This window comes from Lathyrus oleraceus, chromosome 5 (assembly GCF_024323335.1).
Source record: "Lathyrus oleraceus cultivar Zhongwan6 chromosome 5, CAAS_Psat_ZW6_1.0, whole genome shotgun sequence".
In the NCBI taxonomy this organism is placed as follows: Eukaryota; Viridiplantae; Streptophyta; class Magnoliopsida; order Fabales; family Fabaceae; genus Lathyrus; species Lathyrus oleraceus.
The window spans coordinates 76,211,726-76,228,746 of NC_066583.1; positions in this window are offsets into that span (position 1 = coordinate 76,211,726).

Genomic DNA, 17,021 nt, shown 5'->3' on the forward strand with positions numbered 1-17,021 from the left:
AATTTCGGAAATATCATCTTCCGATCCGGAGATGACAACTATCAGCAAGAGCAATTCGAGCGCTTCCAACAGCGAGGCGTCGCTCCCACCAGGTACCCCGATTTAACTTGTTTACAACAATTGGGCTTACTCCAAGGTATCGAGTGGATGCTCCGTAAAGCCGATTTAACCTTCCTTTGCACCCATAACCAACCCACCTACCCTTCCCTAACCTTAGAATTCCTAAGTTCTTACGACTACACCACTCCCGCCGGTGAAGGTGAATTTCTAACCGGTACGGCAACCTTCCGTATGTTTAACACCGAGTACTCTCTAACCCAACGCCAATTGAGTGCCATGCTACAATTTCCCACAGAAGGTCTGCTGCATGCCAGAATCCCTCCAACCTCAAACTGGAACACAGTTCTAGTTTTCGATCTTTTTAAGAAAATTTCCGGTATAAATACCTACAACTGGGAAGAACTCCTTCTCTCCCACATCCATAACCCCACCATCCGTTATTTTCTCCGTATCCTGCAAAACACACTTTTTGGAAGACCAAACAACAGTAAGGTTAACTCGAAGGAGTTATTTTTCCTCCAGTGCGTTTTCGAACCGGATACTAAGGTAAACGCCGCCTCTTTTCTCTTTCATCATATCCGCACCTTATGTGCTAGAGGCCGGCAAGCCTTTATAATTGGTGGATTAATAACCTCCATAGCACTTGGCCTGAACCTAGGGGATAAACTCCAAACTTTAGAATCCCTACCTCCCCTGTCTATGGATATCAGTTATTGCCGCTCCAGCCGCCTGATTAAAAACAGAGTAGGCGGAGGCTATTATCTTATGGTGAACAACCAAGCAGTCCCGAGTGTTGTGCTACCCAATACCACCCTAACTGATGTCACAAACCCCGACCGCCACCTCTACGATCTTAGCGCTCCTGAAACCACCGAGCCTTCACAAACAAACCAGCAAACAGATGAGTTTGAAGAAATTGAACAAGGTGATCATCCGCCAACACAACAATCAGTCCCGCTAAACCCTTCCAGTAATGCAGCCGGCCCATCCTCCCAACGTCGTCGACGACGAAGGCCTGCGACCAACGATGACATTATGGATGCTATCGATGGTATGCAGGCACAGAATACAGAGATGATGCAGATGATGCGTCAAATGCAACAGCAACAGGACGCTCGGAATGCCATAACCGACCAGCGGTTTACTGAATTGTTCAACAGGTTCGACAACTTAGACATACGTCAAAGATCACCAGGTCCAAGAACCAGAGGCGGAAGGCAGCCTTAGTTGTTATTTTCTTTTTCCTTTCCATCTTGTATTTCATTTCCTTAAAACATTGAGGACAATGTTTAGTTTAAGTATGGGGGGGAAACAATATTCTTTCCATTCTCATTTTTTTTTTCAAGTATGTTATTTTCCCTTTCATTGTTATTTCCCTTTCTTATTATGAAAAAAAAAAAAAAAAAAAATTATTATAATATATATTTATTTTAAGTTAAGTTCCTAAGTGTGAAAATTTTCTATTATCTATTCCCCTTAATTTCCTGAGCCATAACAAAAATTTTAACACACCCAATAAGTATAAAGGTTGCTTACTTTATAAAACTTGAGTGAGATCAAAACAAAACCATTACCGTAACAACGCTCTGAGAACCTCAATATGTTAGATCAGGATAAGTACCTAGTATACCAATTCCTTGAACTTTTAGTTCTATGGCAACCCCAAGTAGTTTATACAGAAGTCAGCACCATCTTAATAGCAAACTACGTGGAGAGCCGATGAATATAAGTGAATGATCCCCAAAGTAACCTAAAATATATAAATATATCAAGAAATGCACTAATTAAATTAGGTGATCCTTACCAGATCATTTAATCTAAAGGTTGCAGATCATGCAAAAGCACAATACGAAAGATCCATTATGAGTTGGTTCAGTAGGAATCTGGTACTGAACTTGGTAGGGCGGACTACGGTCCGATCCCCCGCAATTTGCAATGGACTGAATAATGAAGTTATCCGACTTATGTACCAGAACTTCTAGCTAAAAGCGGATCATAATCACTAACCGGTTACTCCACTATGTGCGCGAAAAGATAAAGGGCTTAATGTGATTTCGCTAGAATGAAAACGGGTAAAATAAGACTAAAGGAACCAGGATAGCTATCATAGGGTACTTGAAACTGATTGGCATAAAAATAGGGTTATCTAAGTTGTAACGGTAGTTGTTGATGTCAAGATTAAACTCAAATCCTCTTAAACAAAAATCCATTCGCAACCTAGTACGAATTGAGGTGTGCTTTGAAATTTCACCTACTAAAACTTTTAACAAGTTCTATACTGAATTTTGCTTGAGGACAAGCAAAGATTTAAGTATGGGGGAGTTTGATAACATGAAATTATATCACATTTTAAGACTTAATTTAATTAGATTATATTATCATTTACTTTAATTTATCCCATTTTATCAGATATTATGCAGTATTTCTTTTCTATTTACATCAGGTACCCATTTTGAAGCAAAAGTGAAAAAAGGAAGAAAAGGAGGTGTAAAAAGCAATAAAAAGGAAACAAATAACCAAGACCAAGCCCAGCCCAAAAGAAAGCGCACGTTGCCCCTGTGACGGGCGTCACAAGGGTTGTGACGAGCGTCACGCGAAGTAGCCTTGTGACGGACGTCACACATGGTGTGACGAGCGTCACACCAGTCCACTAGCTTTTTGGCGCAAGTTACGCTCTCAGAAGAATGGAAGTAACGTTGAGGACTTCGTGTCCTATTCCCAAGCCGTGTATTTAGCCATGCTGAAGACTCGTAGGAAACGCAAGGCAGTTACCAAGGCTATTATAAATAGCCATCTCCTCTCTTTGCCGAACGACAAGTTTTTGCACGCTCAGTTTTGCGAAAGCTCTGCCAAATTTTCCTTTCACGCCTTTGCTTATTTTTCTTCCTTTCCAGCATTGTTCATTTTATTTATTTCTTTTGCAAGCTTTACTTTCTCTTTTCCCTTGCAATTTATCTTTCCCGTTTTTAGCTTTTAGATATTTTTCGCATAATAGTTTCTACACCGGAAACTACTGTGCAACTTTATACCGGATTTAACCTTACGTTATATTCGAGTTTTATTTCCTTGATTTATTTTACTGCTTAATTGAAGAATCGAAGAACAAATCCTACCGGCTTGTGGTGGAGTGTTCAAGACCATTGTATTACGCATTCAGGTTCTTTAATTGTTATTTAATTTTTTATGTTTTATTCTATTGTTTATTCATATTGCCTGCCTGGAATGAGTCTGTTTATGCATGATATAAATCCTTGTTTATTTAGCATGTCTGGCTAATTTGCCTAGGTATCGGTATGTAAAGTAAGCAGAATAAGGGATCGAGACTGAGTCGGTCTATCTAAACTTAAAATCAAAATCAATCTTTTTATGGTCTCAACTTACAGGTTTAATAACAAGATTTTTTACAAAAGTAAAAGACATAAAGAAGTTAAAATCAATAGAGCGAGAGTTTGAGATTTTAACTGGACAGTGTAAGTTAGGCATTAATTCTAGATCAGGGCGAGAGCAAGTTTTAGAGTTAATTAAATTCTGACCTTTTCCAAAAAGTATTTTTAAAGATTGAATGTGAGGACGAGAGTTAAGCATTTGGATTTAATTATATAACCTAAGTCAACAGAGCGAGAGTTTGAGATAAGGGTGTTTAAAACGGTCAGTATTTTCTTAAAAAGAGTTTCTGCAACTTTATTGTTTTCAAAATATGGTTTTTGACTTAATTATAAGTGACAGCAACATTAATATAAAATCATGGTTTATTCAACAGAGCGAGAGTTTGAGATAGAACCTTTAACCAATAAAGTTAACCGAAACGATTCATTTTAAAACCAAGAAACCGACAAAGACTTGATTCCCTAGTTTTGACGAATTACATACCGATATCCGTTTTATTAATATTTAATCTAGACATTAGTTTAGCTCTTAGTTTTTCCCCAAACAATCAAACATATTCACCTTAGATTTACGTAGTAACTTTAGATAACGGTATATCGATTCATAAGTCCCTGTGGGATCGATATCTTTTAAAACTACGCAATAGAACTGTGCACTTGCAGTTTGTATCCCATTCTCGACTCACCCAGTCGAGCGATCATTCATTGCATATATTGTTGTCTTGGTTAACTCGCCCATTCACTTCCTTTCCGTCTATACGGAGACCCAACAACATGTACACGTCCTCAAGTGTGACGGTACACTCACCAATCGGAAGGTGAAATGTGTGGGTCTCGGGTCTCCACCTCTCCAACAAAGTCAGAATGAACTTGTAGTCCACCGAGTATGAAACAATGTTTAGTAGATTTCCAAATCCAAATCCTCTAATATATGATTCTATTAAAGGATCGTGGGGTACATATTCACGTACATGGCATCTAAACCTCTTCGGATCCTAATAACAAAAAAGTAAGAAAATACAATTAGAAGAAGAAATACATACTCAACAAACACACATCTATAAGAAGTAATCCAAAAATAGAAACTAAAAAGAGAGAGATTACAAAGGTATAACACAAAGAAGATATATATTAGAAGTAATCCAATAATAGAAACTAAAAAGAGAGATATTACAAAGGTATAACACAAAGAAGATATGTATTAGAAGTAATCCAAAAATAGAAACTAAAAAGAGAGAGATTACAAAGGTATAACACACAGAAGATATCTATTAGAAGTAATCTAAAAATAGAAACTAAAAAGAGAGAGATTACAAAGGTATAACACAAAGAAGATATGTATTAGAAGTAATCCAAAAATAGAAACTAAAAAGAGAGAGATTACAAAGGTATAACACAAAGAAGATATGTATTAGAAGTAATCCAAAAATAGAAACTAAAAAGAGAGAGATTACAAAGGTATAACACAAAGAAGATATCTATTAGAAGTAATCCAAAAATAGAAACTAAAAGAGAGAGATAACATACAAATGCCGAGATATTCTCGATTGTGCGTCTGTGTTCATCGCCCATAGTCAACAAAGACATGATTTGAATTTGCAAAGCTTGAGTTTGGTAGATGAAAGAAGTGTGGTAGAAGAAAATACTTGAGTATTGTTGAAGATGATTTGATATTGTTGATATGAGATACTATTTATATATGAATGAGTGAGTAGGTTTGGAACCTAAAAAGAGTGTGATTGGTTGCATGGAAAGGCAAGAGGAGACAAGAGAATGACAAAATTCTGAATGGAAGAGAAAGCTAACATGTGAGGAATCTTCTTGGCGCATGTGAAGAAAGCATGCAAGGGAAAAGGAGCCCTTGAGTTTGGCGCCTACATGTGATTTCTCACATGCAAGGAAGAGGCTCCCTTCGTCTTGGAGCCTTAGTGTAGGGCAATTGGAATGGGCGCCCTTCCTAGTGGCACCTGAGTGTTGTTTTGTGAAGAGGCGCCCAACCCTTTGGCGCCTCAGTTACTTTATGGCGTCTAGGTTGGAATCATAGGGCACAGAGCTCAGAGATTCTTTGATTCGCTGGCGCTTGTGTATTCTTTTCAATCTTTTCTCTGCGTGCTGGTTTCCTTCAGCTGCATGCATGGTCAAGTCTATACAGACAATTACCAAGTTATCAATGCAACAACCAACTTACCAATGACCAACCTATTTATGCTGTGCAGTTGAACAACGTAGCAATGCATTCAGTTTCAATTCCATTCAAACTATCTACATATTTAATATTTCAACGCAATGTCTTCCACACAACATTACATGATCAGTGCACATGTTGAAGGTGAAATATTTGATCATCAGTTGTTCGGTTTTTGTTTTTGAAACACATAGGTGACTTGGTTTACAATAAATCGACAATCAAATTTTTCACATCTGAAACAAAGAATAGAAAAGAAATTGCAGTGCAATAATGTGGGTCAGATCATCTATAAAAATCCGGTTTGGTTTGCAGAAAACTAGGTAAAATTTTATCAGAAGAAGATTTGAGATGATGATGATGTTCAACATATGTTTGGCCGTTACGAACAATCCGGTTACAATGATATAGAGTTGTATATATTACCACATCAACAACAGGAGTCTCAGTACATTGATCAGTCACAAGTGTTTTGTGAGACTGATGACGAACAAGCTGAGGTGAATGCTCCAGACGATGAAGAAGAGGAACCTGAGATCATGGTTGATTCGATGGTGAACGCTGAAGAGGAAGAGGAGCCAATACCAGCAAGTCATGTATATTGTCCACCCCAAGATATGACAAGGTTAAATTTGGGTTCATATGAACCTTCGCCAGATGTATGGTACAATCCTTACGTGCAAATGCAAGGATCTCTGAAACAAGGAGACACATTTCGCACAAAAGAGGAATGTGTAAAAACCATTAAGAAATTCTACATGCAACTATCAGCAGATCTCAGAGTTGACAGAACTGACGCATCGAGGTATAAAGTTTATTGTCCGAATGAGCACTGACTTTTTAGGTTGTCAGCTTCGTATCGGAAGAGGAGCGAGTCTTGGGATATTGGATCAATGGGTCCAGATCACACATGCATGCTGACAAACCCAATGCAGGATCATCGTAAATTAAGCTCTCAGCTAATATGCGATGAAATATTGTCTGTCATTGGCGATAATCCATCGTTAAAGGTGAGTACAATAATCTCGCATATTAGGGCAGAGTACGAGTACACTCCATCATATAGGAAGACATGGATAGCTAGAACAAAAGCTGTTGAAAAAGTGTTTGGCAATTGGGAGGAGTCTTACAAACAACTTCCAAAATACCTGTTGGCTCTAAAACACTATGCTCCCGGGACAATTGTCAAGATGGAAACATTGCCTGCATATACACCAGATGGTACGTGTGTTGTTGGAAATACAATATTTCACCGTCTATTCTGGGCGTATCAACCGTGTATCATAAGTTTTTCTTTCTGTAAATCAACTATACAAATTGATGGTACATGGTTGTATACAAAGGCACGTTACTGATGGCAGTGATACAAGATGGGAACAACAATATTTTTCCAATCGCCTTTGCCCTAGTTGAAGGGGAGACTGCTGAGGGATGGAGTTTTTTCCTAAGAAATCTCCGATTGCACGTTGCACCTCAGCCTAACTTGTGTTTGATCTCTGATAGACACGCCTCAATCATTAGTGCATATAATAACATTGACAATGGCTGGCAAAATCCTCCTTCGACGCATGTGTTTTGTATTAGACATATTGCTCAGAATTTCATGCGGGAAATCAAAGATAAGATGTTGCGTAAGAAGGTTGTCAATGCAGGTTACACATTATCAGAACCTTCTTTCAAACACTACCGTGAGGAAATAAGATTGTTGAACGAAGATGCGGTTCGGTGGATCGATAGTATTCCATTGGAGAAGTGGACTAGGGCATATGACAACGGTCGGCGTTGGGGCCACATGACAATAAATCTTGTGGAATCAATGAACTCTATCTTCAAAGGCATCCATAACCTACCAATAACCGCTTTGGTGCAAGCTACATATTTCAGGCTAGGGGCGTTGTTTGAAACCAGATGCCCAAAATGGAGTTCAGTGTTGCAATCTGGACAGTTGTTCAGTGATGCTTCAATGAAATTCATCAGACATGAAGCTGCCAAAGCAAACACACACGTGGTTACGGTATTTAACCGAACTAAAGGTTGGTTTAGTGTTGCCGAGTCCATGGATCACAATGAGGGCATGCCGATGGGACAGTACAGAGTCGAACTAGATAGAGGTTGGTGTGATTGTGGAAGGTTCCAAGCCTTTCGTACCCCTTGCTCCCATGTCACTACGGCATACTCAAAGGTTCGAAGGGATCCATCTTACTTGCTATCTGAAGTTTACAAAGTCCCCAGCCTTTCAAATATTTATAAAATTAGTTATTCGGTAGTGGCAAAAGAGGATTATTGGCCAGAATATCAAGGGGACATCGTTTGGCACAAGGAAGTTATGCGAAGGAAGAAAAAGGGTCTCCCTAACAGCACCCGGATTCGAACCGAAATGGATACGGCGAACAAAATGGTTAGACTATGTAGTTCATGCCGTGAACCAGGTCACAATCGTAATAACTGTCCTAGTGTTGGAACGGGCACAGCCAGATAAATTCAGATGTACCTTTGTTTCTATATATGGAAAACTAAATTTATTTCAAAGTACCTTTGTTGTAATATATGGAAAACTAAATTTACTTCATAGTAGACCTCTGTGACGAAAAGACAGTTGTTCATAAAAAATAACACAAACAATTAAAACAACTAGAATACAAAAAATATGCGATTACAACCATCAAAATAATTTTGAACATGTAATGCATCATCCTACGAGTGTCTTGGTCGGTCTTAATATCCACCCATTCGCGCACTTCTCCGTGTTGGTTGAACGTGGACACAAGCCATTGAATTCTTCTAATCCGTTCACCCTCTCCAATTTCTTCCTCTAACCAAATGTACAACGTCCGATTAAGACGTTCAAACGTATCTGTGTTCCAAAGTCGAACCTGTATCGGAGCCGCAACGGAAAACAATATTACATCAGCATTTCGTTTCTGAATGTATGCAGACATTGTTGAAACAAAGAAAATTGAAATTGATGGTTGAACTAGACTAGGAGATGAATTTGAGTGAAAATAATTGTATGCAAGGTGTGGTATTTATAGAGACGGAACATCTATTGGACAAAACACGTGGGCGCCAGATGAATTGGCGCCCACATGACCATCACAAGCAGGCGTCACATGAATTGGCACCCACAATTAAAAATACACACAGGCGCCAGAGGCATTGGTGCCTCCTCATGAGGGTCAATGCAGGCGCCACAAGCATTGGCGCCTCCTCGTGAGGCTCAATGCATGTGTGTCAATGCTACGGGCGCCTCCTCTTATTGGCATGGGGGTGCGCCAATTCATCTGGCGCATCCTCTACCAAACTTGATTATTTTGGTATTTTTTTTGAAAAATTGTTTATTTTAGATTTTTTTTTAAAAAATTTGATTATTTTGAAAAAAAATTCCAACTTTTTCTATTTAATTTAATACAGAGATTTCTATTATTTAAATTTGTGCTTCTTAACTTACTTAAAAACTTAGATCTTATTTATATACTTCGAGTTTAAATTTGTGCTTCAATTGATAATCAATTTTAATACAATTATTCACTGCACTTTTTTTTCGATAAAGTCGAATATCATCTGGGTTGTAGAAATTATATTTCGAGTCAAGTATCACCATAATAAGAGAAAAAATTCCTTTTAAATTTTTTTAACGTCGTTGCTTTCACAAGAATGGAATTGAACCATAAACCTTTGGTGAAGTTGGAAAACTCTATTGAGCTATTATAAGCTGCTGAAAAACTTTATTAAACTATTATAAAATTAATCTAAATATTTTAAATTTTGTTTTTAGTCTTTTCAAAAAAATTCTCTATATTTTTAGCATCTAATATTAAAATTATTGCTTAAAATATTGTTAATTCAATCCGTAAATAATAAATTATCATTAAAATAAATTGTAAGAAATATTGCTAAACTAAGGAGGGATCAAATATATAGATAATTTTTTTTAAGAGAATCACTTTTTAAGTATTTTGAAAAACTAAAAACAAAAATCAGAAATATATTTAAGTCTAAACTTAAATATGAAACTCTCTTAACTTATTCTAGAATTCTATACAAAAATATATTTTCTACTGTACACCCCATTTTTTACTTGGGGTTGATTTGGAGGAGTGTTCGGAGTGACAATAAGCAATGGTCATTCAGAAATATTTGGTGGTTGAAGTAAAAAGATTATATACTATTCATTAAAATTTATACTTTATTATTAAAAAATAGTTTGAAATTTTTAAGAAATAGTCTATATATAAAATAATGTTTTTAATATAATATATTTTATATTACTGTATATATTTATTGCTAAATAAATAAAAGAGTCAATGATTAAAATTGAAATTATTTTATTTTATTTTATCCTTAACATTATTTTTTATACTTATTTTTTGAAAAACAAATTTAAATAAAAAATAATTGTAAATTTTATGAGAATAAATTTAAATATTAAATACATTTATTAAAAATTGTTTTTGTTTTTGTGGGGTCAAGCCCCATTAAGAATACATTTGTATCTGCTCAACAATGAGGTAAACCTCTATAATCTCTAAGAGGCAACGATAACATACATGTTTTCATCCAAAGTTTTAAATTAAAATCTTAAAGTGTTAGGTATAAAAGTTATTTATCTTATATATCTATTTTTTTTAGTTGATTTGAAATTAATCACTCACATTTTAATTCTTTTAATCTTTTCCTCTCAAGTGTGAGTGAATCAAATCGATTACATGATTTATTTCACACTAAGAATCCACTTTTGCTCCACTATTAAGTTGAACTATCATATCCCTTGTTACATGGATTCGAAGAGTATCAAAAGCAACAATTAGATAAACGGCTAGGACACATTAGAGAACTTGACACCAAATCTTAATCCAAAATCTTAAGGTGCTATATATAGTGGTCACCTTTCTTGCATATCTAAAACTTCCATCAGGTAAAATCGATGTATGACTAACCATTCAATTTGAATTCCAACAAAAGAGTTGCATTTGTGACGGTTTTTAAAATATATTTTGGACTATAAAAATATATATTAAGCCTAACAATGGTCACCGTCTTCGGTCCATTAACTATTCAACTCGTGAGAAACATGAGGAATATTTAAATAAGAAAGGGCAAGATCATAACGAGCTTGCCTCATTCCCTATCATGTCATATCTCATAAGTGTGACGTGTTAAGACACATACTAAGTAAACTAACAAAATTATCTTAGTCAATTATTGAAATATCTCAAGTCTAGTTAATTTGCACCTTCTATATTGAAGGGATGACTCACGCCCATGTACTCCCACTACTATATCAAGGTCATAGGACGTGCGACAAAATCTATAGGTGATAAAATTGGTCTTCCCTGAAGGGACCATGCCTATAAATATCTAAATCAATATTTAGGTCAGATTGATTCGCTCTTTTGAAGGTGTGAAAAATAAAAGAAATTGGGGGTTGAATAGGATTTTCAAAAACAAAAGCTTTTTACCAACTCAAAAACACCATACAATACTAAGAACAAAGAGATAAAAACACAAGTATTTTTATCCAGGTTCGCTTGAAACTCAAATTTAGTCCAGTCCATCCGTCAAGGTGATTTCGCCTTATACACAAGGACTTAATCCACTATAATCAACTGATTATAATAATATAACATTCTTTGTCTTCTCAAGGATCCGATTATACCCTAGTCTCCTTAAGGAATCATAAAGAACAACTTTCTTTGTATTCTCAAGGATCCGACTAAAATATAGTCTCCTTGAGGAAATACAAATAAATGGTTTAAATAAGATTTTGTGTGTTACAAGTTGCTTCTACACAAGCAGATTTTTACACAAATGAAAAACAAACACTTAAAGAAAAGTATGAACAAAGTCTAGATCTTTTTCACATAGAAAACAGTCTTATGAAGTTGTTGCACTCTCTCAACTTTTTCTTCAAGTCTCCAAGTCCCACTTATATAGCATAAGAAAAGAGATCATTGGAGGGGAAAATGAGGATACTGTAGCGGGAAATTCATGATCATCAAGCTATTGACAAGCTAGAGATCAACTAACAAGAGTCGTCACCACACTTTTATTGTTTCCAAGGGAAAAGGGAAAAAGTACGAACAAAACCCAAAAGTAAGAAGTTTTCAAATCAAAACTAATAAAATGTCAGAGATTACAGGTAAGGGGGTTGGTTACACAGAGAGAAGGTGTTAGCATCCAAAGTGTCCTAGGTACTCCTAAGGAGCCCTTTTTGTGTGCATATGTACTTGGTATAAAAAGATGTTCACAAACAAATAGAATGGGGGGATGAGAAAAGAATTCATTAATTATAATTTTGTGTTTGACAAGACCTTTGGTACTGTGCCTACGTACCAACATAAAAATGACGGATCAAAACCTCGTAGTTCGTGATACAAATTTCAAAGTGGGTGCATTATTTTTAACAAAAATTAAGTTTGAAAGGCACAAAGGCCTAAAAATGGTTTGAATGAGTTAGTTTTTTTTGGCTTTTTTGAAAGTTTAAGTCAAGTATAGTTAAGTCTATTTACAAGTTTGATTTAAGAAAAGAAGTTTGAAAATACAATGGCATAAGGCAAAAGTTTCTATCTTTTTGCGAAAGTAGTCTAAGTTTAGAACAAAAGTAGTTCACACAAAGAAGATTTTGAAAAATGGAGGAAGAGATTTTGAAATTAAAGAAATGGGGAGAAGATGAAGAGACTATCCCATATACAAAATTAAAAGTTTAGAGTTGAAAAGATCTGACCAAATGGGTAGCAATCCAATAGACAAGAATGTCAATAGAAACCCAGGATTTCCTTGGACTTTTAGAATCAAGCAACACACAAATGCACAATTATATTATCTTAAAGAGCAAAGGCATCAAATAAAGATTGCCACATCCAAGCTTATCCATTCCATGATCTTATCCAAAGTAGCCCATGTAACAGATGAATTCCACAAGTCACAGGTTCAAAATAACAGCTTCACAGTGATCATATTGCAGATGAACTCAGAGATGTCTTCAAAGATGTATCAGATGAATTTTCAAATTGCAAGCACTTGGTTTCTCAATAAGTTGGAATTGGCCAAATCCTTTAGCATAGGAAGGTTGCCTAGATTCTAAGTTCATTTGTCCAAGATCAAGCCAATAATCCACTCAAAAGTTTTTTAGGTTTTTTGTTATTATTATGTACATTAATGGTCAAAGACCACATAAACAAGCAAAGTATACACAAGCAAAATATATCACACAATATGGTCCAAATGGACAAAGTGAAAATTGCATTAACATAAACAATTAGAATGATATGAGAAATGGCAAATGAATAGGGTGCTAAAAGTAAATTGCATCAAAGTAAAGGCTTGAAATTAAAAGTTAGTAGTTAATAGGTTAGAAGTTAGTATTGTTTTGCTTTTGCTTTTCAAGACATTCTTTGGAGAACACTCAACCCACTTATCACAAGCATGAATCCTTGAGCCAAAACATCTTCCAAAGGAAGGAAAGAAGGCCATGTCTCCACACAATACCATGAAAGTGAAGGAGAATAGCGATTCAAAATGCAGCGGAATTTAAATTGTCTCCTTTAGTGATCCTTACGAATGGCCATGATCAGTGATAGAATCGTTACCTCTTATGACGATTGAAACCTTTGATGCAGATCTACGGAGCGATCACGAATGTTGAACGATGACAACGCCTCTACTCAGTCCACACGAACGAATTCCTTCAATCTCAGTGCTAGCTGCTACGAATGAAGGCTTTGAGTGAGTGAGTGAGAGAGAGAGAGAGAGAGAGAGAGAGAGAGAGAAACGAAATTGCAACTTCACAAATGCTTCTACACAAGGGTTTTATTTATAGAACCACTTGTGTGGGATATAAGCTAAAAAGCCCACTTAAGTGTATGTGACTCATATCTTATAATATGCCAAAATCACTTAAGCGTGTGGTACCTTACCATATTTCGTATTCTACTTAAGTACACCGTACCTTACGATGTTCTACAATTCACTTAAGTGTGCCGTACCTTACGGTGTTCCTTAGTTACTCTATCTCTCATCAATCCGTCCTTTTGTGTGTGACCCTGTAGGTTTTCGCGGTATTGGCAATTATATTAAATCACGTATTTAACATAATAAACAATGAGCAGTATCTAGCAACACATCACTGCTACCCAAGACACAAAAATGTCATGTGATCTGACAAATCCTTTTGTGATAATACTTATGTGTACAATTACCCTTTTGCCCTTATGTCTATATTGAACATAAGGCATAGACTGTGTCATCCTTGTCCAGTTCAATATTGGGCCCATAGACATTTATCCTGTTACGCAGGATGGGCAAATTCCATCTAGGTCACTCATGTCCCTTAGCATGCTTCGTGGAGTACCCATCAACAATCTTTATGGTTATCCAGTTACGACACCGTTTAATCAGCAATAAGGCACTCGACTCTACATCTAGGGTTCATAGTGGTTTCAGGTCGAAGGGTGGTATACACCATTATCACCATGAGAATAACTTATGACACTTTGCATAATATTTTATATAGTATTCTCATAGCGGGTCAATCCATTATAAATATTACTCTTAATATTCATACCTATGTTTAAGACTTGATAACTCCTTATCCATGATCCATGAGACGTGATCATCAGTCTATATACATAATAGTCTTAATTCTTTAATGTTATCCCACTTCATAATAAAGCTCGACTACGGAGACTTTAAGAATAATGTCCTTATGTTTAATGTGATCTCATGATTAAGTCACACTTGATACATTAAACGGACTAGCTACTCTAGGGACTTTATTAAACAAACATAATAAAGAAAAAGCCTTTTATTATTATTAAATAATTCGATACAAGTACCAAAAGTATTGGCCTCTAGGGCTTACACCAACAATCTCCCACTGGCACTAGAGCCAATCAGGCATACCCCTAATGCCCATAGATCTAGTATGGACATCATGCTTCTGCTGCGCAAGAGGCTTTGTCAGTGGGTCAACAATATTGTCAAGTGTAGGTACTCTGCATATTCTCACATCTCCTCTATCTATTATCTCTCGAATAAGGTAATAATTCCTAAGTATATGGTTGGATCGTTGGTGAGATCTAGGCTCCTTAGCTTGTGCGATAGCACCATTGTTATCACAATAGAGATCAATGGGATCCACAATGCTAGGAACTATGCCAAGTTCACTAATGAACTTTTTGATCCAAACAACTTCCTTTGTTGCACTTGAGGCAGCAATATACTCGGCCTCGGTTGTAGAATCAACAATTGTATCTTACTTGAACTTTTCCAACTCACAGCACCACCGTTTAAGCAAAACATATAACCTGATTTCGATCTAAAGTCATCCTTATCTGTCTGGAAGCTAGCATCAGTGTATCCAATTACAGCCAGCTCTTCCTGACCTCCATATATCAAGAATGAGTCCTTAGTCCTTCTTAAATACTTAAGGATATTCTTGACAGTTACCCAATGAGCATCACCAGGATCAGATTGGTACCTACTCGTTGCACTTAAAGCATACGAGACATCTGGTCGAGTACATAACATGGCATACATGATAGATCCTATTGCAGATGCATATGGAATCTTATTCATGCGATTCCTTTCTTCCTTAGTTGAAGGGGATTGTGTTTTTGATAGACACATGCCATGTTGCATAGGTATGAATCCTTTCTTTGAATCATGTATATTAAAGCGTCTCAGTACTTTGTCTATGTATGTACTCTGACTTAGGCCAAGCAGTTTTTGTGATCTATCTCTATAGATTCTGATTCCTAATATATAGGCTGCTTCACCTAGGTCCTTCATAGAAAAGCATTTCCCCAACCAAGACTTTACTTGTTGTAGGGTAGGGACATCGTTTCTAATGAGTAATATGTCATCTACATATAATACCAGGAAAACGATCATACTCCCACTAACCTTCTTGTAGACACAAGGCTCATCTTTGTTCTTGATGAATCCATATTGTTTTACTGTTTCATCAAAACGAAGATTCTAGCTTCTAGAAGCTTGCTTCAATCCATATATTGATCTTTGTAACTTACATATCTTTTGGGCTTCTTCTGGTATGTCAAATCCTTCAGGTTGTGTCATGTACACATCCTCAAGAAGATTCCCATTAAGGAAAGAAGTTTTGACATCCATCTGCCATATTTCATAATCATGATATGCAGGGATAGCAAGTAAAATTCGAACAGATTTAAGCATTGCAACTGGTGAAAAGGTTTCATCATAGTCAACCCCATGAATTTGTTTATATCCTTTTACAATCAGTTTTGCCTTAAAGGTATGTACCTTACCATCCATGTCAGTCTTTTTTTTGAAGACCCACTTGCATCCTATAGGGTTAACTCCTATAGGAGGCTCTACCAAGGTCCAAACTTGGTTTATGTACATGGAATCCATTTCAGATTTCATGGCTTCTAGCCACTTCTCAGACTCGGGACCAGTTATGGCCTCTTGGTAGGTCACAGACTCATCTTGATCCATGAGTAATACATCACCTTGATCAGTTATGAGATATCCATATCTCTCAGGTAGGTGACGTATCCTGCTTGACCTACGCTGGTCTCGTTCTACTTGAGCATGTTGCTCTTCCACAACTACTTGTATTTCCTACTCTAATTCCTCCATAGGTGTATCAATGCTTTGTGATTCTTGAATTTCTTCAAGCTCTACTTTCCTCCCACTGATTCTTTTGGAAATAAAATCCTTTTCTAGGAAAACTCCAGTTCGAGCGACAAACACTTTGCCCTCAGAAGGATTGTAGAAGTAATACCCTTTTGTTTCTTTAGGATACCCCATAAATAAGCATTTGTCAGATTTGGGCTCAAGCTTAGTTGAAATTTGTCGTTTCACATAAACTTCGCAACCCCAAATCTTCATGTAAGGCATATGCGGTTTCTTACCACTCCATATCTCATATGGTGTCTTCACAACCTTTTTGGATGGAACACGGTTAAGTGTGTAAGCTGCTGTCAATAGTGCATGTCCCCAAAAGGAGTTTGGAAGATCGGCGTGACTCATCATGGATCGTACCATGTCTAACAGGGTTCGTTTCTTCTCTCAGATACACAAATCCATTGGGGTGTTCCAGGAGGAGTAAGTTGGGATAGGATCCCACACTCTTTCAGATGGTCATCAAACTCTAGGCTTAAATACTCACCACCTCGATCTGATTGAAGAGTTTTAATATTCTTACCTAGTTGGTTTTGTACATCATTCTTGAATTCCTTGAACTTTTCAAAGGACTCTGATTTGTGTTTCATTAAATACACATAACCATATCTACTGAAATCATCAGTAAATGTGATGAAGTACTGAAAACCTCCTCTGGCTGGTATGTTCAGTGGTCCACATACATCAGTATGTATGAGGGCCAAAAGATCATTAGCTCTTTCACCTTT